The following is a 26,658-nucleotide window of genomic DNA, read 5'->3' on the forward strand; positions in this document are numbered from 1 at the left end:
AAGGAATGTCTGTGAACTGATAGCATGGTCCTTTAAAGTCAAACCTGACTAAAGTTTGGATCAACTCAACAGTTGAGGTTTTGTCTCCAGTTGAACAGCTCACAGACAGTCTGAAGACGACGCGCTAAATTTAACCAGAGCAATAAAACTGAGATTGTTCACTTTTTCTCTACAATTTCCATGCTTCGTTTATATTTTTATTTTGTGTGCATGTCTCAATATGTATCTAATTTTGGTAGTTTTCCCCCACTGGCTTAAAAAAACAAAAAAAACAAGCTATTTCTCAAATTTAGTCTGAGCACAGCAGAAGGGAGACAAAATAAGAAGCGGATTCGAAGCTAATGCATGAAAAACCAACACTAGCTGCTCCTGTGACTATTTTGAAGCAAACATGTTATACAGACTCCTTTTGAAATTAGAAGTTTACCAAAAACTCACGGTAAGAATGGAGCCCAAACCATATGACTGTAACTTTACTTCAATCTCTAACTGAAATAATTACACTTGGCTGAATAATGACACACTCATCTTCGCTGTGGATTTTTGTCCTCTGGTGAATGAAGTGGAAAGAGAAACATTGGTATTATAATATTAATACCACTTTTTCCATTTCATTGAATTTTGACAAGTACAGCTTCACAGTAAATTGGTTTGATGACTTCCAACCCTTTGTTTCATGCTAATGACTGATATGAGCAAAATCATTTCAGCTAATCGTATTTATTTCCAATTAGCTGCAGCTTTGTCGCCCAAACAATTAGTAAGATGCTGTGAAATCACTGGTGCAATCTTCCCTGTGTGTTCTGGGCACATTTGAATGTGTGTCTGCACATGCTGCACATAGGAGGTATTCTTCAATTAGAATGTTGTTTTGTCTTTTGCAGTTCGGCAAAACCACTTAGGAAATACAGAACTACCTCTGGCTTAATTACATTAACATCAGCAAACCGGTTTGATGTGTTCCACATAAACAACATTTGGAAGCTCTTCAATGTGGAAAAGTAAAAAAATTATGTAAATGACAGAAACCACAAATTAATAACTCACTAAACTGGCACCAGTATGGATTTTCAACTGCACAATTTCCTTGTGATTTATATCAGTAAATATGGCTACTATGCCAGAGCACTCTGTGAGAGCAGTTCATTAGTAAGTTGGAAAGCCATTTGCAACAAGTAATTAGCTGTATTTATTCTGAGTGAATATCAATAATTCAAAATCTGTTGAGTATCTCACTGTAGAAGAGCGTAATGATATTCATCTTGAAGCGTCCTCCATCAAATGTAAGCAGCAAATCACTTTATCCGTCTTACCATAGGAACTGAAATAACCCCACACCGAGGCAGTTAAACTAGCTGATCACTTCAGCATTTCCAAAGTACATTAAAGCTGCAGAGGAGAAACTGAACCTCTTGGACCTGATTGGTGAAACAGAGGTTAGTTATGTGTAATTCGCAGGTCTTTAATAGACGGCTTAACAAAAGCTGACAGCCGCCCAAGATTATCTGGTGTCGTGATGCTGGAATTTGTTGGATCACACACACAACAAGCTCAGCTCCTCATGTTTGTTGTTTATTTAGCATTATTCAGGAGAATTAGTCGTATTAGTGCACCATCCAGGATTTATTTATTTTGGGGATTTGGGAGCTGCTGTCAGTGAGGAGTGATATCAAAGTAGCAGCAACTCTAGCGAATGTAAAACACCTCATAAATTTCACTACGATCACATATGTGCCACTTTATCTTAGCCTATACATGCATTAAAACAGTTATTTTTCCCTCCCCTTGAACTGTCTTTATTCACAATTATTCTTAGTTTTTTAACTGACAATTCCTTTAGAAGCTGTTTTAATCAGCTCCAGGTGCAAAAGTGCTGGCTTTAGGTGAAATGTAGCTCAGAAGTTGAACTGATGAGTAAATGCACTATCAGCCAATCATAGGGGTAAATATGATGACAACAGCCCAACAGATGGAAAGATGCTTCTTCAGAAAATCATGTCGTCTGGATGGTGCAGAGCAGCATGACATGAGAGCACAACAAACTCAACAAATTTGCAGCCAGAGGCAGACGGTGTGAGGTCCCCCCCCCCTTCAGTTAATTAGTACAATGATGATAGAAATGAACAGAAAAATAACTCGGTGAAGCAGCTGATATGATTTGCATCAGCCTACGCTCTTTTGCCCATAATTCTCGTCTCACTTTGCAAAATGCTTACATTATATATTAAGATGGGATTCAACAGTTTGCCAGGATGAAGGATGCACAGGATTAATGAGCTCCACACAGAAACTGCAGGAACGGTGAGTTCCCAGCAGCCAGTGTGATGTGTCTGATGTGTGCAGAGGTGTTTGGGGGTTGCTTTATAGCAGCCTGGTGTCATTTGCACATGATTTAATGAAGGTAAACACTGCGGACGGCCGTGTTTAATGGCGTTGCACTCTGACTTGGCACTTCTCAAACTGAAGACTGCAGATATATCAATACCTTTGCACTGCCGCCTTCAGATGACGGCAGGGATTTAATGAACTGAGAGAGAAGCTCTTCATACAGTACAAAGCAGCTGTGGACAACAGATACTGTAAGAATCACTCATATGGATTTATAGGTCAATGCAGACATTCTGCTCTGAGCACATTAAACATCATTTTTTGGTTATTTAAATGTTTTTACTGTCTAATGAGTGTTGAATTAATATATTTGCATGCTACATTTGATTTTGTGGGTTTTTTGTGTGTTCTGAAAGTGTGGCTTTGAATAACTCATCTCTGTGTATCAAGGTTACAAATTTACAAGTTTGTTTCAATGAAAATAATTATTCTATGCCTCAATCTACAAACTTTTTTGTTATGGTTTTTTGAGACTGACGCAGGAAAGAGATGGAGACAAACGAGTCAGATAAAGGCTTTAATTTACAGATAAATACAGCTCAAGCACACCAGCTTATCCACAACTTTGCTCAAGCGCTACACAATGCCAAGTTGTATTATTGGAGTAATTCTGTCACGTTTGAACCAGAAGCGAATTCTGAAGAAGAACTATGATACACAAAGCTCCACCATCAGGATTGGTTCTTTAGGTTTGTTACTCCGCCAAGAACGCGGAGCCTCAGCGGAGTTGAGTGACGATCAGCGATGGTTTGTCTGTCCAGCTGTTTGTCCGCCTGTCTGTTTACAACATTACTCAAAAATAGTTCAATGAATTTGGATGAAATTTTCAGGGAAGGTCAGAAATGACACAAGGACCAACTGATTAGATTTTGGCAGTGATGCAGCTTGTAGTCTGGATCCAAGGATTTGTTATAGATTTCAGTATCATTGTCACATAGCGGCACAGAGTCACTGTAACTATGACAACAAGTGAACCCTACGTCAGCTGCCTGCTGACGGTCACGTGATTGCGATCTTGCTACAAATTGACTGCTGCAGACTTATTGGGACTTTTCCATCAGAAATGATACAAGGAACAATTGATTAAATTGTGGGGGTGTTTCCGAGTCCCATCAATTCCCGCCACCTGCTACCAAATCACGAGATTCAGTATCCGTACATAACGTACACATGCACAACAAACATTTTTTTTGTGGGTACATCTGTATTAAATAGCCACATCCTGTGGTGCCATGATTTCTGCCATGAATTTTTTCAAGATTTCATCCATCTGAACTCAAACAATGACTGAGCAGCCTTGGAGGAGTACCACACTCTGACTACTTACAGATGAAACCCTGGAAGTTTGAATCCATGTTTTTTAGGCTGTCAACAGTCAACATTGACACCTTATTTTGCTCATCATGTGTTTTCAGACATAAAAAAGACACTATATTTAGGACATGTTGAAGTAAAAATAATACAAACATCAAAACCTCATTTTAATCACTTTAAATGTTCTCTACAAATGCTATCCGTTTTAGAGTCTGACCACATTGGCTGACCTGTCAGGGAGAAAAACCCTTGCATGCATTATGTAAATAAAACTAAAGTATTACTTTTTGCTGTGATTTTAAGATGAGTGTTTGTCCTCAGTGTTCCACCTTGTTGCACTCTGAAAAATGCCCTGTTGCTCAATTTCAGGATGGGCATTGGCAGGTCTGATTTAACACCTTGTTGAACTGTATGCTTAGTTTCTGTTACAGATTTTGCACTTGCCTCATTCACACTGTCTAAAAAATGTTTTATTACTGACCTGAACTTTAAACTGCCATTTTAGAATGCAGAGCTTTTGGATGAAAAAAAGCAAGTGAAAAATTGATCCATTTTTATAACTGTATTCCAATAATGGTATTTAAGGTCTGACAAGCCTTACTCTAATGGAGGTTTTAAAGACTATGTCTCTGTGTCAGTATGTTTCAGTACACTTGACAATCTTCAGAACGCAAACATGAGGACAATTAAAATCATGGCACCCTCCATGTATGTTTGTAAGGAAACTGGAGCAGATTCTACTTGTTTCAGATGTTTTCAGTCAGATCGTCTGTGTTATTCTGCTGTGTCATTGCATGGTGTGCTATAAATGTAAATAAACCTAGTCTTGTCTCCAAATCATCCATGATAATTTAGCAGCAGGAGCAGGGTAATGTGTGACCTGTGTTTCCACACTTGTTTCTGTTCCCTGAGCTGATGCTCTGTGGTCTCTGTAGCCTGGCACTGCTGTCTCTACTGTCGTCCAGTATTTTCATCAGTTTGGCTAGCGGCGCTGTCAGGAGATGAGCTGGAAGAAATAATGACCAGGACAGACATGTTTTACGAGAGGGACACAAAAATCATGGTTTGGTGTGTGCCTCAGTTTTGAGGTCAGAGTTTGTTAGATTTAGATAACAGCAAAAAGAACACTGAAGAAGAATACTTAAGAAATGTGTTGTTTTTTTCCATTATGAACCCTGGTTTACTGGAGCGACTACAGCTTTGACTTTCAGCATGTGTTCTCTAACAGAATGTCCACTCACTTTTGTCTTGTACTGCTGATGTTTACTTTAGAGTTGTGGTGTCTCATGGATGAGCAAATTTGACAAAAAAACAAAACAGCTACAGACTGGACTGTGGTTGAACAACGCCGGCCAACAGCTTTTGCGACCTGTCCAGGGTGTCCCCTGCCTTCGTCCGAGTCAGCTGGGATAGGCTCCAGCAACCCCAGTGAGGATAAAGCGGTGTATAGAGAATGGATGGATGGACTTGTCTTTATCCGTCATCTTTACAGTCAACAGAAATTGAGGATAGTGTAGGATTTTGATGCGCCAGTTGGTCTGCATTCGCCACAACAACAAGCGTAAAATAAGTTTTACACACAAAAGTTCCACATGTGCAGTGATCGTAGTTGCATACTGATCTGAAACCCCCATACGGAAAAATTTTGTTATAAATATTAGGCGTTGACTCAAAATAGTAACATAAAGTTTGCTAAATTCAATTTTCTCTAAAACTCTTAGTCTTAGATAAATACATTGATTTATTCCACAAGTCTAATTGAAAAATAATCCAAAATAAACTACTTGCACTGAATCTTTTTGGCTGAACTGCAGGCTGTGTCAGATAGCGTGGAAACAAATTTAAAATGTAAGGAGGAAAATATCTATAGTATGTACAGTCAACAGGTTTTTTTTTTTTAGTATAAGTGTGCACTTGGAAAAAATGTTGTTTCTACTCCGAGGCCATTAAACATGGAGCACACTCTGTCATCTAAATGAGATTTGATGGAAATTCAGTTGTTGTTGCTTCAATAAGATCTGTTTTTGTGACTGAGCCAACAAGGAGAGGAAAAAGTTGAAACGCAGCTCCTCAATGCTGATGGATGAGTGCAATAAATAAGCTCATTTGAAATAATCACCATGCTCCTTCTTGTCGCCTCCAACACCTCATTGGGCAAATAAATCCTTTGCTTGTTTGTCCTGTTCACCGCGACTCCTTTTTCTTAGCCAAACATGTCAGCTGTTCCTTTCCTCTTGTCTCATTTTATCGTTGTGTTTTCTAATAACATGGGCAGTGTTTAATTTTGCCTGGACAGCTACATGAACTAGAAAACCTCACATCCAAACCAGGGAAGTAAAACACAGCAATATCTGGGTGACTTCAATCACTGTAACAGGATCTCAAACACTTTTATACAGAAGTTAGTCTTTTTTCTTCATTTTTTAAAGTCAGTTTTAACATATATCATCCTGTAAATCATGTAGCTAGATTCAGCCTCACTGTTGACAGTCAGCCAGGGCATGATTTTATCAGATATAAAGAGGACATGCATGTATTGTGAGTTTTGGAAACAACATGCAAAGTTTGACCATGTGTTTATTTTACCTTCTTTTTTGTTGTTCAGCAACTGTTTCCAAAGTCAATAATGATATTTAACTGCATTTTAGTGGATCATGTTTCTGGTAAACAACAATTAGAATCAAACCAAGGATTCATTATCAAAGAAATTAAGGGGAATCTATGTTTCTTTGCATGTTTGTGCATATTTTAGATTGCAGTAATCGCTGGCTGTCTGAAAGTGGCTGAGTTTTAGTCTTGAAACATGCACATGAACACACATTTGAGTACTGTACAAATGCATGACATCACATTAAGTTATTAATTTCAGTAACTCACATTGTAACAAAGATGTCAAACCACCCAAAAATGAGAAATCTATTTAAAGAGCTTTACCTTTTCTACTGATTCTTAGTCATCCTGAAATCAACCTCCTACTCCAGAATTTGTAACCGCAGTTACAAAGGCTCTGCCAATAATATTTCTGCAGAATTAATGGCCGTGATAATGTCCTGATCTTTTATTCTGCTGGAGTCTGCATGTAGTCGGCCTCCTGAATACAATCTGAGTCATCATTAAATGACATCAGTTCTTTTTTTTTTCTGCTTTGTTTTCAGTTAAGATGATTCAAATCGACCTTTATGACAAACAAAACATCATACAGTTGATTAGATGATCAACTTTCTTTTAAAATTACCACCTTCTCTTGTCTTCTGTCTTGTGCAGTGACTTACGTCCTGATTAACAGCTGCAAACATGCACTCCCTTTCATTTCACTGTAATGCTAGCAGATTTTACCCCAAATTTGTCTTGAAAATAGCTTACATCCTCCCCCATCATGTTTGTATTGGCCTGAGACACTCCTTAAGGCCTTAAATTGAGTGCTGGTCCAGTCTGTTTGTCTTTCTTGTGCCTCCTCTGAAGCTCATCAGGGAAAAAGTTCAATGCATCTGCGCAACAAAAGGTTAACACTCCTCTGCCTGCAATAAAACACACCGAAGAATACAATCTAAAAGTTATAGTTGAACTTTTATTTGGACTAAAGGCGTAGTGCAGAGGATCACAAAAGGCGATGAAACTTCCCTCTCTATTCTTAACTGCAGTGGAGAGCCATTCATTTTTCTATCTGTGTATCGACCTATGCAATCATTCTGTTTGGTTGAAGGCTGCGTTGCCTCTTGATGCACACGTCTTTAAAGGTAAGTGATAAAAGTAATTGAAACTGAGCAGTGTTGCCCAGCACTCCCTCTGTAATTGACTCGCTACACCTCCGAGCTAACACAGCTCATACAATTCGCAGCAGACGTCTTGGATCGCAATTTCAAATCCATCTCATTTCAGTCAGTCAGTCAGTGAGAAATCAAACCATTTGAGTGCATTACGTTTGTGCTTCGAGCATACAAAATCCTCTCCAAAGGACTCCTTCATGTTGAAAGAGATACGCCCTAATGCGGTACATGAAGGGTGTGTTTGAAGAGGAACATAAAGTAGGTCAATAAATACAAAAACAACTGTAAAACTAAAAAGGGAAAAATCATCAAAGCCAAAGAGTTTCAGTCAAAACTATCCCTAAAACTTATTAAGAACTGTGACAACAAGCTGGAAAATCATTTAGATTCTTCAGTTAATATTCAAGTTCATCTTCTCTTCTGAGCAGACTACACTTGAGTAAACGTTACATTTCATCAGTTAACCTAAAAATGCATAAATCCTGCCATGCGGTGTGAGTGGAGAGATTCAAATTCCCTCCAAAAATCTGTCGGATGTTCAAATTTACCAAAGCATATGATTGTTTTCACAGTCGCTGCATCGACATTTGCAAATCAGCATGAACTAAAGGCTGAATCATCAAGCAGGTGAGAAGAAAGACTTTCCTGTGACTCCCAGAGCAAAGATTTAGGTCAACAGCTGAGGCAGTTTCGCAGCATCTCCGGAAACAAGAGTATTAAACCATCTAAAGTGTTTTACAGTTAGCGGAGAGAGCTAATGGTTAGTGGGAGAGCCACATTAGGACAGTTTATCGATGAGATAAGTTGGTAAATCAACACAGTTAAAGCCAACATTAAAAATCAAGGTGGGCTATTCAAGCACAAGTGCAATTATAATGTATTATAGCAGCAGGGACTTCTCTTTATTAAGACATGTCCTTGTTCAGTTGCACAAACTGCCTTTTTATGGACTTACTTAATCTTTTTACTGTATTTGTGCTGCTTTACTTTTTGTTAAAGGCACATCTGATTCTTTTGTATATAGACAAATTAACTCAAATGTGAAGATCGTGTGGGGATCATTTTGTGCCCGATATTTTCTAATAGTCTAACTACAAGACACTCAACAATTTATAAATCCTGAAAACGCATAAACAAACGTATTTCCTCAACAGTTAAAACCTACTTTTACTGTTACTTTTAATTGGACTTGACTTGCAGAATCTTATTTCCAAACACACAAATGAGCTTTTTGCTGTGGCTAGAGATGCTCTCCATAAGGATTGATAGCTACACAGCATCTTTTTGAGTGCATTTATTTTAATAGAATGGAGTACAATTTCCTTGTTTCCTCAACAGTTAATGGAAACTGTACTACTTGCAGTAAGATTGTGCACTGTAATGATAATGCAGTAAATTTGTCTAATGGCTTCTACATTAACTTGACCTTCTAGACTATAAACCCTTCCAGGCCAGCCACTTTGAGGAAGCTCTGCATTTAGGCTTACAATATCAAAGTCCAAAGATAACAAGGAACACGTCATCTCAACTGTCTGATGCAACGAATTAGCTCTCAGTTGCTCCTTTATGTTTAGTTGAACTACATCAAATCTGCACTGCCTGTCCAAAAAAAAGTCGCACACTCAAATAATTTGTTGGACTGCCTTTAATTCTGAGGACGACAAACATTCACTGTGGCATCGTTTCAATGAGCTTCTGCAATGTCACATGATTTATTTCTGTCCAGAGTTGCATTAATTTTCTACCAAGATCTTATATTGATGATGGGAGAGTCAGACCACTGTGCAAAGCCTTCTCCAGCACATCCCAAAGATTCTCAGTGGGGCTGAGGTCTCCATGTGTGAAAATGATGTCTCATGCTCCCTGATCCACTCATTCTCAGTGTGAGCCCCATGAATCCTGGCATCATCATCTTTGAACATGTCCATGCAATCAGGGAAGAAAATCTCCACTGATGGAAAGACCTGGTCATTCAGGGTATTCAGGTAGTCAGCTGACCTCATTCTTTGGGAACATAACGTTGCTGAACTTGACCAACCCCTGATCATAACCCTAACCCCCACAGGCTTGTAGGCACTAGACATGAAGAGTGCATCACTTCATCTGCCTCTCTTCTTACCCTGATGCCTCCATCACTTTGGAGCAGCACAAATCTGGACTCATTAGATCATGTGACCTTCTTCCATTGATCCAGAGTCCAATCTTTGTGCCACCTAGCAAACGGAAGCCTCACTGATCAGTGGTTTTCTTAGAGCTACACAGCTGTGAAGTCACAATTTCCTGAGTTCCCTTCACATTGCGCCTGTAGAAATGCTCTTACTTTCACTATTAAACATAGCCGTGAGATCGACTGTTGATTTCTTATGATTTCACCAAACGTTTAAGTGATCTCCGATCACGATCATCTAAGACCTTGTTCCAATCACATTTTTTCCTCAAAGATGATGGTTCGTCACAATCCTTCAGGTTTTCATAATGTGTTGAAAGGTTCTTAACCTGATTTTAATAGTTTCAGAAATCTCCTTAGTGGTTTTCTTTGCTTGATGCAGGCCAATAATTTGACCGTTCTGAAACAGACTAACGTCGTTTCCATGACCACAGGATATGTCTTCTGATGTGGTTCTTTAGGAAATGAGAAGCTAATCACTGCATCAGCTAGAGTTAAATAAGTTGTTGCAGCTGAAACATGTTCATCACTGCAGTAATTATCCAGTGGAAGGCTCTCACTGTATCTATTTTCTTAGTTAAATTCAGGTGGCGACTTTCATTTATTTTTTTGGACTGGCAGTGTATATTGATAATTTACACATGGATTCCATTCATCCATTGTTTACAATTCAGGCTTTATGTCACACTGATATCCCAAAAAAATACTGAACCTCTTAATAAAATACTGCAAGTGTACAATGCACTTCTGAAAGCACTGAGATCTGTCCTGCAACAACATCCTAACCTTTAGTCGAGGACGTCACACAGTGCTGGAAAAATTAGATGGTTTTGTAAACATGATGAAGCACAACAGGGCGTCTGTGTAAAAAAATCCCATTATGTGGCGTTTGACGTTTGTGTTGACCTTCAGCGTCCTCTGGTCAGGCTCGCTGATGTCTGTTAGAAGCCACACACACACACACACACACACACACACACACACACACACACACACACACACACACACACACACACACACACACACACACACACACACACACACACACACACACACACACACACACACACACACACACACACACACACACACACACACGTTTGTTTTTCTATACCGGTGGGGACTTACCATTGACTCCCATTCATATCTAACTCCTAACCCTTACCCTAACCCTAACCTTAACCATCACCAAATCAATGCCTAACCCTAAACAAACGTTTTTGCACTTTTACATTTTTTATTAACAACAATATGGCCAAGAAAACGGTGTTGCCACCCGTGGGGACCTCATTTTAGGTCCCCACCGTAAGACAAGTCCCCACCTTTATAGCAAATAGTCAGGTCAAAGTCCCCACCGGAATAGCAGACACAAGTACACACACACACACACACACACACACACACACACACGGTGTGTTGCCGGAGAGAAACGGTGATCTTCTGCATGAGCAGCGATGGTTATGCAACGGTTTCACCACAGCAGGTGCGACACACTGACAGTGGCGTGTTGTGAGAAGTGAGAAGGGAGAGGCGGACAGCCAGGGCTATTTTTAAAGCCACTATCAGCGGCATCAGGAAGGTCGACTTCCTCGGATGCAGCATCATTCTGCGAGCCTGAGACTCCTAGGAGTGCTCTTTAAGTTTTATTTTCACCGCCGCAGTTTCAGTGGCGAGTGTGTGTGATGAAAATAAAATGCATATAGATGAATATTTGAAAAGAAGTGTACTTGGATGAAGCTATCTGGAATGAAACACTTTTAAGCTTGAAGTGGTGCTCCGAGGAGAAGGACAAGATTATGCTGACTATAATACTGTGCTGCAGACAACTTTTTTTTTAAGATGCTGCATAATATATACTCTAGGACCATTTGTTCCAGGCATGCTATCTCCCAAGCGTGCTCATTCGGCGTATTAAGGCTATCAAACATCTGTACGTGCTGCATTTATCCATCTTTTCTCCCCGTAGCCAAGAGCAAATCCAGCATCTCACTGAGTTATGACCATTAAAGTTTCCTTTTGTACAACGGAGCGGCTGATTTACTCCCATATCTGCGTTGAGCACTAGTAGCTACTCCAACCATCCAACATCTAATTTCATGATCACTTACTCAGTGGGTGTAACTGTGCGCCACTGGCTCCTCGTTTTGAGCCCAGCTTCAGTTGAAATCACCTCAGTTGCCTCGTGCCCTGCAAGCAGGCAGCTCCAGCTAAGGACCCACTACTTTACATCCAGCACCAAATTCAATTAACTGCCCAACTGGAAAATGAGTGTTTGGGGAAATAAGGCATGGAACAAGGAGGCAAAGAAACAGGGGCATTACTGGAGATGATGTTTTCGTGCGCATTTGTTATGACTTGCTGGAGCAGAGAAACAGGATGTGTTCAGGGCATTTGGCTTTAATGTGGAAGACCAGAGGACGACATAACAGAGCTCAATATGAAAATGGAAATATCTGATACGAACAAAAATGAAAAAAGTGAATAAATGATTTAAACAAAAGGGTTGTAAAATGATGGTGAGCCAGTGGCTTTAGGCAACAATATGTTCACTTCAGTAAGATTGTTGTGGCCCATTAGAACATGCAGAAGACAAAAGCAGAATGTTTTTCACAAATGAATCACCAGCTGGGCCACTAAAAGCTTCTTCCAAGATGTTCCCTGTATGGAATCAGCAAGTTAGAGTCCAACAAAATGGCATTTTTTTAAACATGCACTTCTAGTAACGAAACACGACTTGTTCATAAAGACCCTCTGTGGTGAAAATCAATATTTTGTCTCGTTAATATGAGTATATAGGGTCTTTTATATGCTAGAAGACACATCGTGAGCAAAATAAGCCACCATGGCTGGCCAAATAACTTTATAACTTACTCTTAGTTAATTTCTTGAATGTTCAAATCCAGTTGTTCAATATTTATGATGATTACAGATCTGAAATAACACCAAAAAAGTGATTAGAATGACACTAAACACAATATGTTTATCTCATATGGTTCCTGAGATAATAATAAAACGTATAAACATGAATAAACGTCCAGATTTTAGACTTCAGGCTGCATGGAAGTCAATTCATATCACAGCTAAAACACAAGCATAGACATTTAATAATAAGAAAATATGACATAGGGAGTATATATGCTTAGGGTGAAAGGTCTCTGTGTCTTTTATGGCTGTGGTCTGTGACAGAGAGAAGGAAGATGTTGGTGTTGTTGCTGTTCTTCTCCACAGACATTTCAGATTTGATGTGTTCTTCTTTCATATTGGTCCTACACAATCAATCAGTCAAACATTACAGTATCGATAAAGCACTCTAAAACACAAGGATTGAAGAACTCAGAAAACACCATCCTCTACAACACATGCAATGAGGAAAGATGAACATAACTACAACGGGATAAGATAAATAAAATCAAATATTAAAATAGAGATAGACAGAGATAGAGGCAGAAGTTGTCAGCACAGAATAAGGATTTAAAAAAAGCATGAAATGTACATTAACTAGACTAAAATATGTAAATAAATGAATAAATAGAGAACTCAATTAATAAAATTAGTTTTAAGAAGAGTAAGAAATGAATAAAATCTATCAAGTCAATCAAAAGCCTGACAAAAAAGGTTAGTTTTGAGTTTTTAATTTTTTTTTTTTTTAAATATCAACGCTGCTGCCCTCAGGTCTTCTAGACGGCTTACACAAACCAAAGGAACGAAACCTTTTGGAGATTTACAGTTATCCTCTCCTTATACTGGCCTTAAATCTGTCTCTATACAGCGATTCAAACATTTACATGCTTCTAGACTTCCTGTAGTACATGTCCTTATCCAGCAGGGGTTAAAGAACGCTTTACTCCTTCTCTAAAGGCTGCAGTTCCTTCAGTGTTGATTTTCTCTCCAATCCTGTCTACCTACAGGGTGGAACTTTCTGTATCATTATTCTCCTTCACGATTCGTTTCCAGCGCCAACCTGTGCAGCTACATAACTGCAAAGCGACTAGTTTTCATTGTACAGTAGTTTTACAGTGTTTGTTCAGTGAGCTGGTGTGCTGAGCTGCAGGGAGTGTGACGGGGAGGTTGGAGAGGAAAGCAGAGACTTCATAGATTTGCACATTCTGGAGGAAACATCAGTGTAGAATTACATTTAAGCCATTTTAACACTTGAGGGGACTATTTCATGCAAGAAAAACTTCTAAATGTGTAATTCTTAAAGCCAGAGATGAGTTTTTGTGAGTTTAATGAATAAGCAGAGAGTAACTTTAATGAATCACTCTCCAGAGAATAGATGCATTTAAACTAGTGCAAAGAAATGATTGTGTTTGAAGCAGGAATCTGGTAAATATGCTTCATTTATCACAAGACTTTGGCAAGGTGGGGTCAAAACAACACTAATAAACAATCAGACTGTGTATTCTGTACCCAGCAACGAATCTTTTGAACACTGATTAAACGTTAATGAGGGTGAACATCACCAAATGTCTAAATTTTGAACTTATATTTACATCTTCCTGTTTTTAGCCTGTTGTTCATTTGTTTATATTTTGACAGGTCTTTTTAACATATGTTATTCTGCTTTGGCTGCTAGTTTTTGCACCTCACATAAAAGCACAGATCTACTAAACAAAAATAATGTTTTTTCCATTTAAAGTGTACATTTAGCTTTTGACTTAGTACCTTCATTTTACCTCACAGTTTTTATAACCTTGCCAGCAAGTTGATTTCTCGCGATATTTGTGAGATCACAAATCTCTCAAGAAACCATCTTGCTCCGCTCCCGCTTTCACTGTTCGTACAGAGCCAAGTTGGCACGGGCCAATCACGCAGCAGTATTCATGTGTGGGGCGGGATATCCGGGTGTGAAGACGACACAAAGCGCCAGTAGATCAAAACAAACATGAAAACGGAGGACAACGATCGTGTAGATGCTGCTATTAAGTCAGTTTTAGCTGAATCTCCTATCGCTTCTTTGAAGGAAGAACAACGAGAGGCGCTTTGCGCATTTCTAGATGGTAAAGATGTTTTTGCTTTTTCACCTACGGGTTTTGGTAAGAGTTTAATCTACCAATTGGCTCCGCTCGTTGTGAAGATCCCGCGATTGGCTAAAAACAAACCTGTCAGAGGCGGGACATACTGTTGCATTGTCCAATCCGTGCCTCTTTCCTCCGAACGGATTTACATGGAGCGGTCCCAGATTGATATTGTGGAGTACTATCAAGTACTACACAATTATTAATCTGGCTATTGCCAGGTTACAGTTTTAGTGAAAAGTTACAAAATCTCAAAGTTCTTCATGTAAACATCGATCATTGTCATTTTTTGGGAGTCATGTATTTTCCACAAAAGCATGTTATGTAAATCATAATTTGTATTCAAGTATTTTGACCTAAATTTTATAAATTTTTTTGAATCGTGAAATCAACATTTTTTATTAATTTCTTCTTGCTGCAAACAAACCATCTCACTAAAATGATAAAAATCACAAAAGTTTTAAAATTACATCCAAAGAATCAACTCGTGCGCTCCCGGTCCTGTTTGAAAATTATTATTTCGACTAAATTTGTCACACTTGGATCAGACCACAGTGATGAAAGGATCATAAACTGGTTACATTTTCTTCAAAGAAAAGCAGTAAAAAGCAACCACTCCATTAAGTCCTCAGAAGCAATTAAATTTGTCTTTGCTGACGTGTCGGCATGTCCTGCGTGGCGGCATCGGTGTTCCAAACACTTTGAAAAGAAAAACATGCTTTAATAATTTCATTCTCAGTTAGCCTGATGGTTCAATTATTAAACAGCAGCACTCTATAAAAAATCCCAAACTAGTCAAAACATCCTAAAGCTCAATGTTAAATTAAATAAACTACTGAAATAGCAGCGAGGACAGCATTTAATGGTTGCACCGGTAAACATGGTTATATTATAAACTCCAACAGTTCCAAAATGTTTATGCCATTGTCAATTTAAATAAAATATATTTAGTTTCAAATTAAATATATTTTAATTGTTTTAAATGAAATATATAATTTAAAATCATGATGGCTTTTATGTCTTGTGTAAAATAGGGCATGATATTGAGTAATAGTAGATGTTTTCTCCAAAATTGAGTGTTGTAAAACATGCCAAATACACTTTCCCTGCTTAATCATACATTTTTAAATGTGAGATAGGCTATTTAGAGATTCTAAATAGATCTATAGTTTAAAGTTTGGTATAGACACTTAGTATGAGGGAAGAATAAAGGCCTAAAACACAAACTGTATGTAAGGGTTGATGGATTGTCTAAATATTTTGGATTGTTCTTCTAGAAATCAATGAGTTGTTGCAGTTCTAACCTTCTTACATCTCTGCTGCAGGGGAGGAGAGTCTCTTCATCCACTTTTATAAACTTAGCTAACAACCCCAAGGCTATTCATTAAAGGACACACCCTAGATACAGTAAACAAGCTCCATCCTGACAGTGCAAAGTGATATACGTTACTGTAGGAGGCGGTGGGCAGCATCGGTGGCTGCAGGTGTTTTTCTCTCTCTCCTCTCATATCCTTCAGCAGGTTTTATCTTGTAAAGAAGTGGTAATGAAACAGGAGTGAAGTTGTTTGAGGTAAAGCTGTTGATAGTAACACCGAAAGCAGGGACTGTGACACGATTCCTCCGAGGGTTCTGTGACAGCCGCCACAAGCTGGGGACAGTTGTAAAGGATGCTCAGGAGCAGAGATGCACGGAGAAATCGAAACACTTTTCTTCCTATCCGTGCCTCTGTGTGTTTCCCTCTCCTAAACCTTAGAGTTTTTGGAAAGGCAGCCAACTGTGGGCTTTTTATTGTAACCTCATGGGACGATAATACCTCTATTTTGTCTGAACACTTCAGAAAATCTGAAAATCTTCCTCCCTCTCTCTCCCCTCAGTCTGCCTCTCTCTCCCTCCTTTCTTATCTGTCTTATTGGCCTCATGGTTGACCAAAGGAAAATCTCCTACTGCCAGAGGAACCACCCTAGCTTGTCCCAAAGCAATTACAAGCCTGGCTATTTCTTACCCTCAGCTAAACATATTGCAGACTGATATTGCATGACTTGCTTCTCCTACCTCCTAAACCCAAAGATAACAGTGAAAAGTACACTCATACTGCAGTGAAATCATCTGGGGAACTTCTCAAAGACGTTTCCTCTGAAGTTAAGCCTGTGGAAAACCGCTGTTTAATTGCAGTTTCAAATTAACAGCCCTAACTGGCGATCTTTGTGGAAAATATGAAGGAAAATCAGACAGTGCTGGGATTATAAAAAGTTAATGATGGTGCGTAAAACCAAAGGATTTACTTTTATCACATGTGCCGACAGTTTCAAATGTTGTTTTCATGTTTGTTTGAGCGCCTGAGTCCGTTTTACACGAGCTGGCAGTCTGACCTGGAAAAAACTTGTGATGCTTTTTGGAAGCACCTCAGCCCAGTTTAATTCCCACATTAAAGCTTTTCTAATCAAGTTTATATCACCACCGGATCACATGAATACTCATCGAAAGCCCACAGAACATTATCACCTGACAATGCAGCTCTCTTTAGCTCCACGCTGCATTTTCATTTTCACTGTTTTTGTAGCTGACAAGGAGGCTGTCCAGTCATCAAACCTGCCCAGAAAAGGCATTTAGCACTTGTCTTTTAGCATATTTAGCATCTGAAGAACTAGATATTGTTGTAAGCGATGACAAAGAGCTTTACAAACTGAATGTTGACCTCCTTAGATGGACAGAAATATGACTCCTGAATGTTTGAATAGTAACTGCTTACCACTCTTTAGTCATGTGAATTTACATCTTGTTTCTGCCAAAAAAGTAATGGTATTGCAGGTTTAACATAATGCATATGTCACGAACTGAGCTGGTTGGACCCGAGCAGAGAGCCACACTACCAAGGCTGGTTGGAATGAAAGTGTTTTATTGCTGGGGGTGAAATGGTGGCTTGGTGGGGGAAAACCAGGGTGCAGGAGCGGGGGGTTCCAGGCAGGGACAGAAGGGGTCCAAGTAGGAGTGGGGGTCCAGGCAGGAGTGGGGGTCCAGGCAGGGGAAACCAGTGATGACTGGTCTGGGGAGAGCCGGAGGGGAAGGAGAATGGCAGGGATCCCAGACAGCTGAATGCGTGGTTCTTGTTCAACAATCTGGCAGAGAGTGGAAGGAGGAGCCGGTTCTTATTGTGGAGGTGAGTAATCAGTGTGATGATCGTCAGCTGTCCGGGAGCCTTAGAGGAGGTTGATTGCCTGAGTGGAGTCAGCTGAGAAGCTGGACTCCACTCAGGCACCGAGCTGCAGGGGGAGAGACAGGGCAGAGGAGCGGATGGGAGACAGGCAGGACAGACAGGGCAGAGGAGAAGGGAGCTGTGACAGCATAATGCTCAATATACATAGGTTTAAGTGAACAGTATTAAAAAAGCAGTGAAAATATCATCCACAGTGCTTTAATAAACCTAAAAAACAGCGAAATTGGCAATTTTAGTTGTTTTCTTGTTGTGCAAGGATCTGTCTTTAAAAAATATGTTTCTATTAGATATTTCCCATCTCAGCATGACCTGACAAAGTTACAAAATGCTCCCAAAAAGCCCCGAAATTCGTTAGACCATCCGCCCCCTCTCTCAGCTTCCAGTCATGCCAACTGCTTACAGCATGAACATCCAGCAAAACGCTTCATGTGAGCAAATTAAGCGAGTCACAACCTGACACGCTGTCATCTTTAACCTCGCTTCTGTCAAGACTGTGCGAAAAAGGCAGCAGAAGTCTGCAATCGAGCTAATAAATCATCACATTAACGAGGAAATGTTTACAGAGTTGGTTAGACTGGTGTGAAGCGTCTCTCATGCCCACCATGTGCAAATGTGTTATGGAGGTAAAACAGAGACTTTTATTCTATTGCAATAAACACGTTTTATTTTTCAGCAGTAGTGCAGCCTGTGGGAAAATGGAAAATTCAATTTGCTTCATAGCATTCCTTCCTGCAGGCCAAATACTGTGCGAGTGCTGCAGCTCTATGCATAATGATCTTGTCGGGTTTGAATATGATGGAACATTTTACAAAGCCTGTTACATTTTCCATGTGTTAAAATAGTTTCTTTCATAATAGCAAAGATGTGGAGACATACCAGAATGTGTAAAATGTCTTGTCTTTCTAGCACAGACATTGACAGTCAGTCCACCCTGCCGTTCATATGAAATTCGCTGAGGGTCAGCTGATGCCACCTTTTTTTTCCCATCTTCTCTGTGACTAAACAAAACTACAGTTTTTCTCCTGTTTCTTGCTGCCAGACTTATTGTTCAGGAAGACGGTTTCCCCCTCAGGGCGGGGGAAGCGGGTCAGCTGCTGTGCTGAGCCTGAGAGTATGAAAATGGAGGTGACAGGATGTTGATGAGGAGGCCCGAAGCGTTACCTCCAACCACCGTGCCCTGGAGTGCTCCACTCTGCCAGCCGATAATGAACCTGTGAGGCTGTGCTCCGCTCACCTGTCACCCAGTCACTCCTTACCAACCGCATTTCCACCCTGAAGACAGACGGAAACAGGTAAACACACACGCAAAGCGCTCAGCATTCGGCATTAACCGTCAGACGTGCTGTTTGTTTGTAGACAAACAACACATTTTGTATGCTACCCGAGTCAGTCAGAGGCTGATTAGATGAAGCATATATATATATATATATATATAAAATAAGAACAGGAGACATGGAGTCAGTAAGGAGTTCAAAACCGTAGATTGAGAGAGAAGTCAAGCGAGAAAAAAGCATCAGAGAGAACAATGAAAATGAGTAAATATTCAAAGAAGGTGCAGGTGTGAGTTGATAGTGGTGGTGGTGGTGTGTGTGTGTGTGTGTGTGTGTGTGTGTGTGTGTGTGTGTGTGTGTGTGTGTGTGTGTGTGTGTGTGTGTGTGTGTGTGTGTGTGTGTGTGTGCGTGTGTGTGTGTGTGTGTGCGTGTGTGTCCTCTAGCATGTCGCCCAGCAGACTCAGTCTCCCTCTTTTCTTCCTCAATCCCTCAAACCCACTGATGGAGAACGCAGCCTCGATATGTAAGCTGAGAGAGGATTTTCGCTGCCACTCCATCTCTCTTCCTCAATATTCTCTCTCCCTCTCATTCCAGTTTTTGGTGAGCCATAAAAACTTTGAATAATTCCTACAGAGTAGCAAAGAAAGGGGAGTTATTTCTGGTGTCCAGGGTTCTGGAAGAAGACGAAAAAAATGTCCTGTCCTCCTCGTTTTCTTGCATAGATAATAAGAAGCCACTTACGGCTGGAGCTTTTCCAAGTCCTGTAAGGACACGAGTCTCTCCCTGTTGAGTCATCAGTCCTGAAAATGAGCATCTGCGCTCGGAAATATCTGGCTCTTTCATAAAAAGTCAAAGGTACAAGCCTGTGTATATACAGACATAAGGAGCGGTGTCAGCTGTAACTGCCAAGTAGCATTTTTCTCTCCTCCAAGCTAATAGTCGAACAAAATAAGTTTCCTGATTATCACCTTCAAACCGAACACATTTGAGTGTTTTATGATTCTGTGCACCTACTTTAATTTATATTTTTTGCTCATTTTTATGTCATAACAGATGGTTATGTGTCGGGGTAAACTGTTGCCATTGTCTGTATTAAAGGATGATCTTTGGAATCAGATGTGAATGCTTTCTGAGTGAGCCGTTTTCTGTTTTGCTGCTGTAGTTAAGACATATTACAGAACTCTTACAAAGTGGTGCTTCTTCCTCTTTTGTTTCTGAGATACAACAGAAGCATAAATCGTTTCAGGCATTTTAGAAAACTACCATTGGTGTTATTGTACTTGTGGACATTTTAGATGTTTTGTTAGAAAGCCGACAGCACAGAAAAGGCAGGAAATGATAACAGGGAGCGATACGGGGATGACATGGAACAAATCAAGGCCGGACACGAATCGGAGATGTTATGGTCCACGTTGGCATCTGAACCCGAAGGCCAACTCAATACTTTCTTTTTGTGTGTTTATGTGGCGAGGACAGTCAGTATTTCACCAAAGAAATAACCAACCACTAATATTCTGTCATGTGTAGTGGCCTGTTAAAGTTGTCCAATTAATTTAAGATTTTGGATCAGATTTGTTTGAATTTTGTGATTGTTTTTTGGTTTACAACTGCAGCAACAAATCACTATGCTGATTTGTGCATCCGACCGGCGTCTTTTTCTATAACGAAGGCTGCCGGGGCTCAGGAGACAGCAGTATGTGGAGACACAGACAATATTAAAAGAAAGCTATATTCTCTGCAGCTCTGTGCTTCACTTTCTTTTCTGTCCTTTTAACCTCATCCGCTTGATGAGATCGCATCTATTTGAAGTGAGTACGTAATAGAGGGGAAAATACACTGTCTGGGCCAGATAATCTTTGTTTTTTGGCATTTTCCTTCCTTTCACTCTCTCGTATTTTAACGCCAGACTCTCATATTTGTTGTATTAGTATCAAGGTCTGCTTGAAGCCACATTATTTTATCAGCATGGTTGCTCCTGGCAGCACTTTCACCCACAGTGAAGCAATTGATGAAGGACTGTGCACAGAAAGCAACTTTTGGCTCCGGTTGGAAATATTTGCCTTTCCATAAAGCATTTTGCTCAGACAAAGTGAAATGGAATATAAATTAGCGGATGCTCTTAGATGCAAAGTGTGACTGGGAGGTGATTTAGCTTCGTCTCAAGAACAGTCCGGTTCACTGTCGGTGTGATTTAACACAGCACTTTATCTGTACTCCATCAAGCGGGATAATTGAAACATATTTTAATTAAAACATTAGCCATCAATCAAAAGCAATCCAACAACAAGACTGATGAAATCCCATTGTGGTACATTAGTGTCTTTCACTGAGGTTGTGTGTCGTAAGTAACATTGCACGGTGTCATAACTCTTGAAATGTTCTGACAAAAATTAAATTTAAAGTGCGCTCTTTCTACCTCATCAGCGCACGTAGGGCCAGGACTCGGCAATACAGAGGTGCTGTGTAATTTATTGTGACCGCTTTATTAACAGCAAACACAGCAGCATCTGTAGCAATGACAGGAACACCGGCTCAGGGCCGCGGTGTCTTCCCATGGTAATATGTGGCACTGAAATGGAAAACAATACGTGCATTGGGAGCCGGGCCAGGCGGCGGGCTCTCTGGAACCAAAGGTCGTTGTCTTTCAATAAATCAGTGCAGGCAATAGCAGGGATGATTGTATAGGCTGGCGGTCATAGTGGAGCTATTACTTATCCCCCTGTCAGTGTACAGGGTCCAGTCATTGTGCTCAGGCCAGCAGCAGGTCAGGCAGAGGAGCAAGAAGAGCTCAGAAGCGTACAATATAATATCTTTGTGCACGCGTGCAAAATACACCCTTTTATACGTGTAGTAATGGGATAAAACTGGCCATTACCACTGTGGATATTTGCAGTAGACTGTGTGTGTGTGTGTGTGTGTGTGTGTGTGTGTGTGTGTGTGTGTGTGTGTGTGTGTGTGTGTGTGTGTGTGTGTGTGTGTGTGCGTGTGCGCGTGAGGCTTGGCAGTTTGCTGCAGTTCCTCCTGACCTTATAAGGCTGCAGCTAATCTGCAGTCAGGCTGTAGTGCCATTCGTCCTGTCATTCGTCACTCTCCCTGCAGCTCATACAGTCACATATTCATCAATGACTGTCTCACAACCGCACAGCTAATTTGCAATCATGATGCAATTATGAGACTGTATTGGTGTGATTAAAATTTAATACTGCACCGCTGGACAAGGCTGTGAGTAGTTTTAAACAATGCTCACAGCAGAAAAGCACAGACAGGATGTTGTTGCACCTTTTGACTGGAAGGAAGTAAAGAAATCACAAGAGAGAGGACATTAATGACGGGGAAGACTTGGGGAGAATACGAGAATGTGGGGTGTTAATCTGTAAAAGAGGAGAGTCACCTTCCAATGCTTTTGCTCCTCGTGCTCCCGCTCACTCTGTTTAAAGTGTCCTTGGTCAGGATGTGCACCATGAGGCCGTGAAGTCAAGGTCAATCCTGCTACATCACAGTGATTCAACGCCAATAAAGCCAAACACCCTGAGAGCCTCTGTTCAGAACTGAGAGGCAGAGCATGATTTGTTTTCCACTGGCCGATTTTCAAGTCCATTCAAAGCCCACTGGACATCACACACACACACACACACACACACACACACACACACACACACACACACACACACACACACACACACACACATATATATATGTGTGTGTGTGTGTGTGTGTGTATATATATATATATACACACGTGGACAAAATTGTTGGTACCCCTCAGTTAAAGAAGGAAAACCCACAATTCTCACTGAAATCACTTGAAACTCACAAAAGTAACAATAAATAAAAATTTATTGAAAATTAAATAATCAAAAACAGCCATTACTTTTGAATTGTTGATTAACATAATTATTTAAAAAAACAAACTAATGAAACAGGCCTGGACAAAAATGATGGTACCTCTATAAAAGATTGAAAACTATTTGACCAGAGTGACATGATTAACTCAGGTGTGTCATTTAATTGACATCACAGGTGTTTCCAAACTCATAATCAGTCAGTCTGCCTATTTAAAGGGAGACAAGTAGTCACCCTGCTGTTTGGTGAAAAGGTGTGTACCACACTGAACATGGACAACAGAAAGCGAAGGAGAGAACTGTCCCAGGACATCCGAAAAAAAATGATAGACAAACATCTTAAAGGTAAAGGCTATAAGACCATCTCTAAACAGCTTGAAGTTCCTGTGACAACAGTGGCTCATATTATTCAGAAGTTCAAGACCCACGGGACAGTAGCCAACCTCCCTGGACGTGGCCGCAAGAGGAAAATTGATGACAAATTGAAGAGACGGATCGTTGGAATTGTATCCAAAGAGCCCAGAGCAACCTCCAAAGAAATTAAAGGTGAACTCCAAGGCCAAGGTACATCAGTGTCAGATCGCACCATTCGTCGTTGTTTGAGCCAAAGTGGACTTCATGGGAGACGACCAAGGAGGACACCACTGCTGAAAAAAACTCATAAAAAAGCCAGACTGGAATTTGCAAAAATGCATGTCGACAAGCCACAAAGCTTCTGGGAGAATGTCCTTTGGACAGATGAGACCAAACTGGAGCTTTTTGGTAAGGCACATCAACTCTATGTTCATAGACTCAAAACCAAGCATACGAAGAAAAGAACACTGTCCCTACGGTGAAACATGGAGGAGGCTCAGTAATGTTTTGGGGCTGCTTTGCTGCATCTGGCACAGGGTGTCTTGAAAGTGTGCAAGGTACGATGAAATCTGAAGACTATCAAGGCATTCTGGAGAGAAATGTGCTGCCTCGTGTCAGAAAGCTTGGTCTCAGTCGCAGGTCATGGGTCTTCCAACAGGACAACGATCCAAAACACACAGCCAAAAACACCCAAGAATGGCTGAGAGAAAAGCGTTGGACTATTCTAAAGTGGCCTTCTATGAGCCCAGATCTGAATCCCATTGAACATATGTGGAAGGAGCTGAAACATGCCATTTGGAGAAGACACCCATCAAACCTGAGACAACTGGAGCTGTTTGCTCATGAGGAGTGGGCCAAAATACCTGTTGACAGCTGCAGAACGCTCATTGACAAATACAGAAATCGTTTAATTGCAGTGATTGCCTCAAAAGGTTGTGCAACAAAATATTAAGTTATGGGTACCATCATTTTTGTCCAGCCCTATTTCATTAGTTTGTTTTTTTAAATAATTATGTTAATCAACAATTCAAAAGTGATGGCTGATTTTGATTATTTAATTTTCAATAAATTTTTATTTATTGTTACTTTTGTGAGTTTCAAGTGATTTCAGTGAGAATTGTGGGTTTTTCCTTCTTTAACTGAGGGGTACCAACAATTTTGTCCACGTGTGTGTATATATATATATATATATATATATATATATATATATATATATATATATATATATAAACCACAGCACTCAAGCAGTCCACTGCTGGGGTGATGATATTGTTCACTTTCCTTTCGTCTAATACTATTGATTGATTTACCTACCTGAACCCAGTTCAATATTACTTTTCTCTGTATGAGCTCAGCACTTCGGCTTGTTATTATTTCTGTAGTGATGGCTTGGGAAAACCTCATGGACTATCTGTTATTAGTGGTGTTGAAAAATGAGTCAATTAAACAAACAATCTGGATAAATTAAGTCAATTAACAAGCTAAAAGGGGAAGATTCCTGAGTTTCTGACTGTTGAATGAACAATTAGAGATACATTTTTTACAATTCTTTACATTTAAAGTGAAAAGGATCAACTTAAAATGCAACAAGCATAAAGAATGTATAACAATCATTACTGAACTTCAACTACATACCTTTCTTCTTCTTTTCCTTTCGGCTTTTCCCTTCAGGGGTCGCCACAGCGAATCAATTGCCTCCATCTAACCCTGTCTGCTGCATCTTCTTCTCTCACACCAACTACCTTCATGTCCTCTTTAACCACATCCATAAACCTCCTCTTTGGTCTTCCTCTAGGCCTCCTGCCTGGCAGTGGGAAACTCAGCATCCTTCTACCAATATATTCACTCTCTCTCCTCTGGACATGTCCGAACCATCTCAGTCTGGCCTCTCTGACTTTATCTCCAAAGCCTCTAACATGTGCTGTCCCTCTGATGTACTCATTCCTGATCCTATCCATCCTGGTCACTCTCAAAGAGAACCTCAGCATCGTCAGTTCTGCTACCTCCAGCTCTGCCTCCTGTCTTTTCCTCAGGGACACTGTCTCCAGATCAAACAACATTGCTCTGGACTGTTGACCCTAAGTACTTAAAATCCTCCACCTTCTTGATCTCTTCTCCCTGTAACTTCACTCTTCCACTTGGGTCCCTCTCATTCACACACCGATACTCTGTCTTACTGCGACTAACCTTCATTCCTCTCCTTTCCAGGGCAAACCTCCACGCCTTTAGCTTCTCCTCCACCTGTTCCCTGCTCTCACTAAAGATCACAATGTCATCTGCAGACATCATAGTCCATGGAGACTCCTGTCTAACCTCGTCTGTCATCCTGTCCATCACTATAGCAAACAAGAAGGGGCTCAGAGCTGATCCCTGATGTAGTCCCACCTCCACCTTGAACTCCTCTGTTACTCCTACAGCACACCTCACCACTGTCTTACAGTCCTCATACATGTCCTGCACCACTCTAACATACTTCTCTGCCACTCCAGACTTCCTCATACAAAACCACAGTTCCTCTCTGGGCACCCTGTCATAAGCTTTCTCCAGATCTACAAAGACACAATGCAGCTCCTTCTGCCCTTCTCTGTACTTCTCTATCAACATCCTCAAAGCAAATATTGCATCTGTTGTACTCTTTCTTGGCATGAAACCATACTGCTGCTCACAGATGTTCACCTCTGCCCTTTGCCTAGCTTCAACTTCTCTTTCCCATAGCTTCATCGTGTGGCTCATCAGCTTTATTCCTCTGTAGTTGCCGCAACTCTGCACATCTCCCTTGTTCTTAAAGATGGGCACCAGCACACTTCTCCTCCATTCCTTGGGCATCTTCTCACCATCTAAGATCCTGTTGAACAACCCAGTCAGAAACTCTACTTCTACCTCTCCGAGACACTTCCATACCTCCACAGGTATATCATCAGGACCAAGTGCCTTTCCACTCTTCATCCTCTTCAATGCCCTCCTCACTTCATCCTTACTAATCTTTGCTATTTCCTGGTCCACAACAGTCACCTCTTCTACTCTTCGTTCTCTCTCATTTTCCTCATTCATCAACTCTTCAAAGTACTCTTTCCATCTTCCCATCACACTATTGGCACCTGTCAACACACTTCCATCCTTATCCTTTATCACCCTAACCTGCTGCACGGCCTTCCCATCTCTGTCTCTCTGCCTTGCCAACCTATACAGGTCAGTCTCTCCCTCCTTACTGTCCAACCTAGCATACAAGTCATCGTAAGCCCCTTGTTTTGCCTTTGCCACCTCTACTTTCACCATACGCTGCATCTCCCTGTACTCCTGTCGACTCTCTTCAGTCCTCTCAG

This window comes from Acanthochromis polyacanthus, chromosome 3 (assembly GCF_021347895.1).
Source record: "Acanthochromis polyacanthus isolate Apoly-LR-REF ecotype Palm Island chromosome 3, KAUST_Apoly_ChrSc, whole genome shotgun sequence".
Classification (NCBI taxonomy): domain Eukaryota; kingdom Metazoa; phylum Chordata; class Actinopteri; family Pomacentridae; genus Acanthochromis; species Acanthochromis polyacanthus.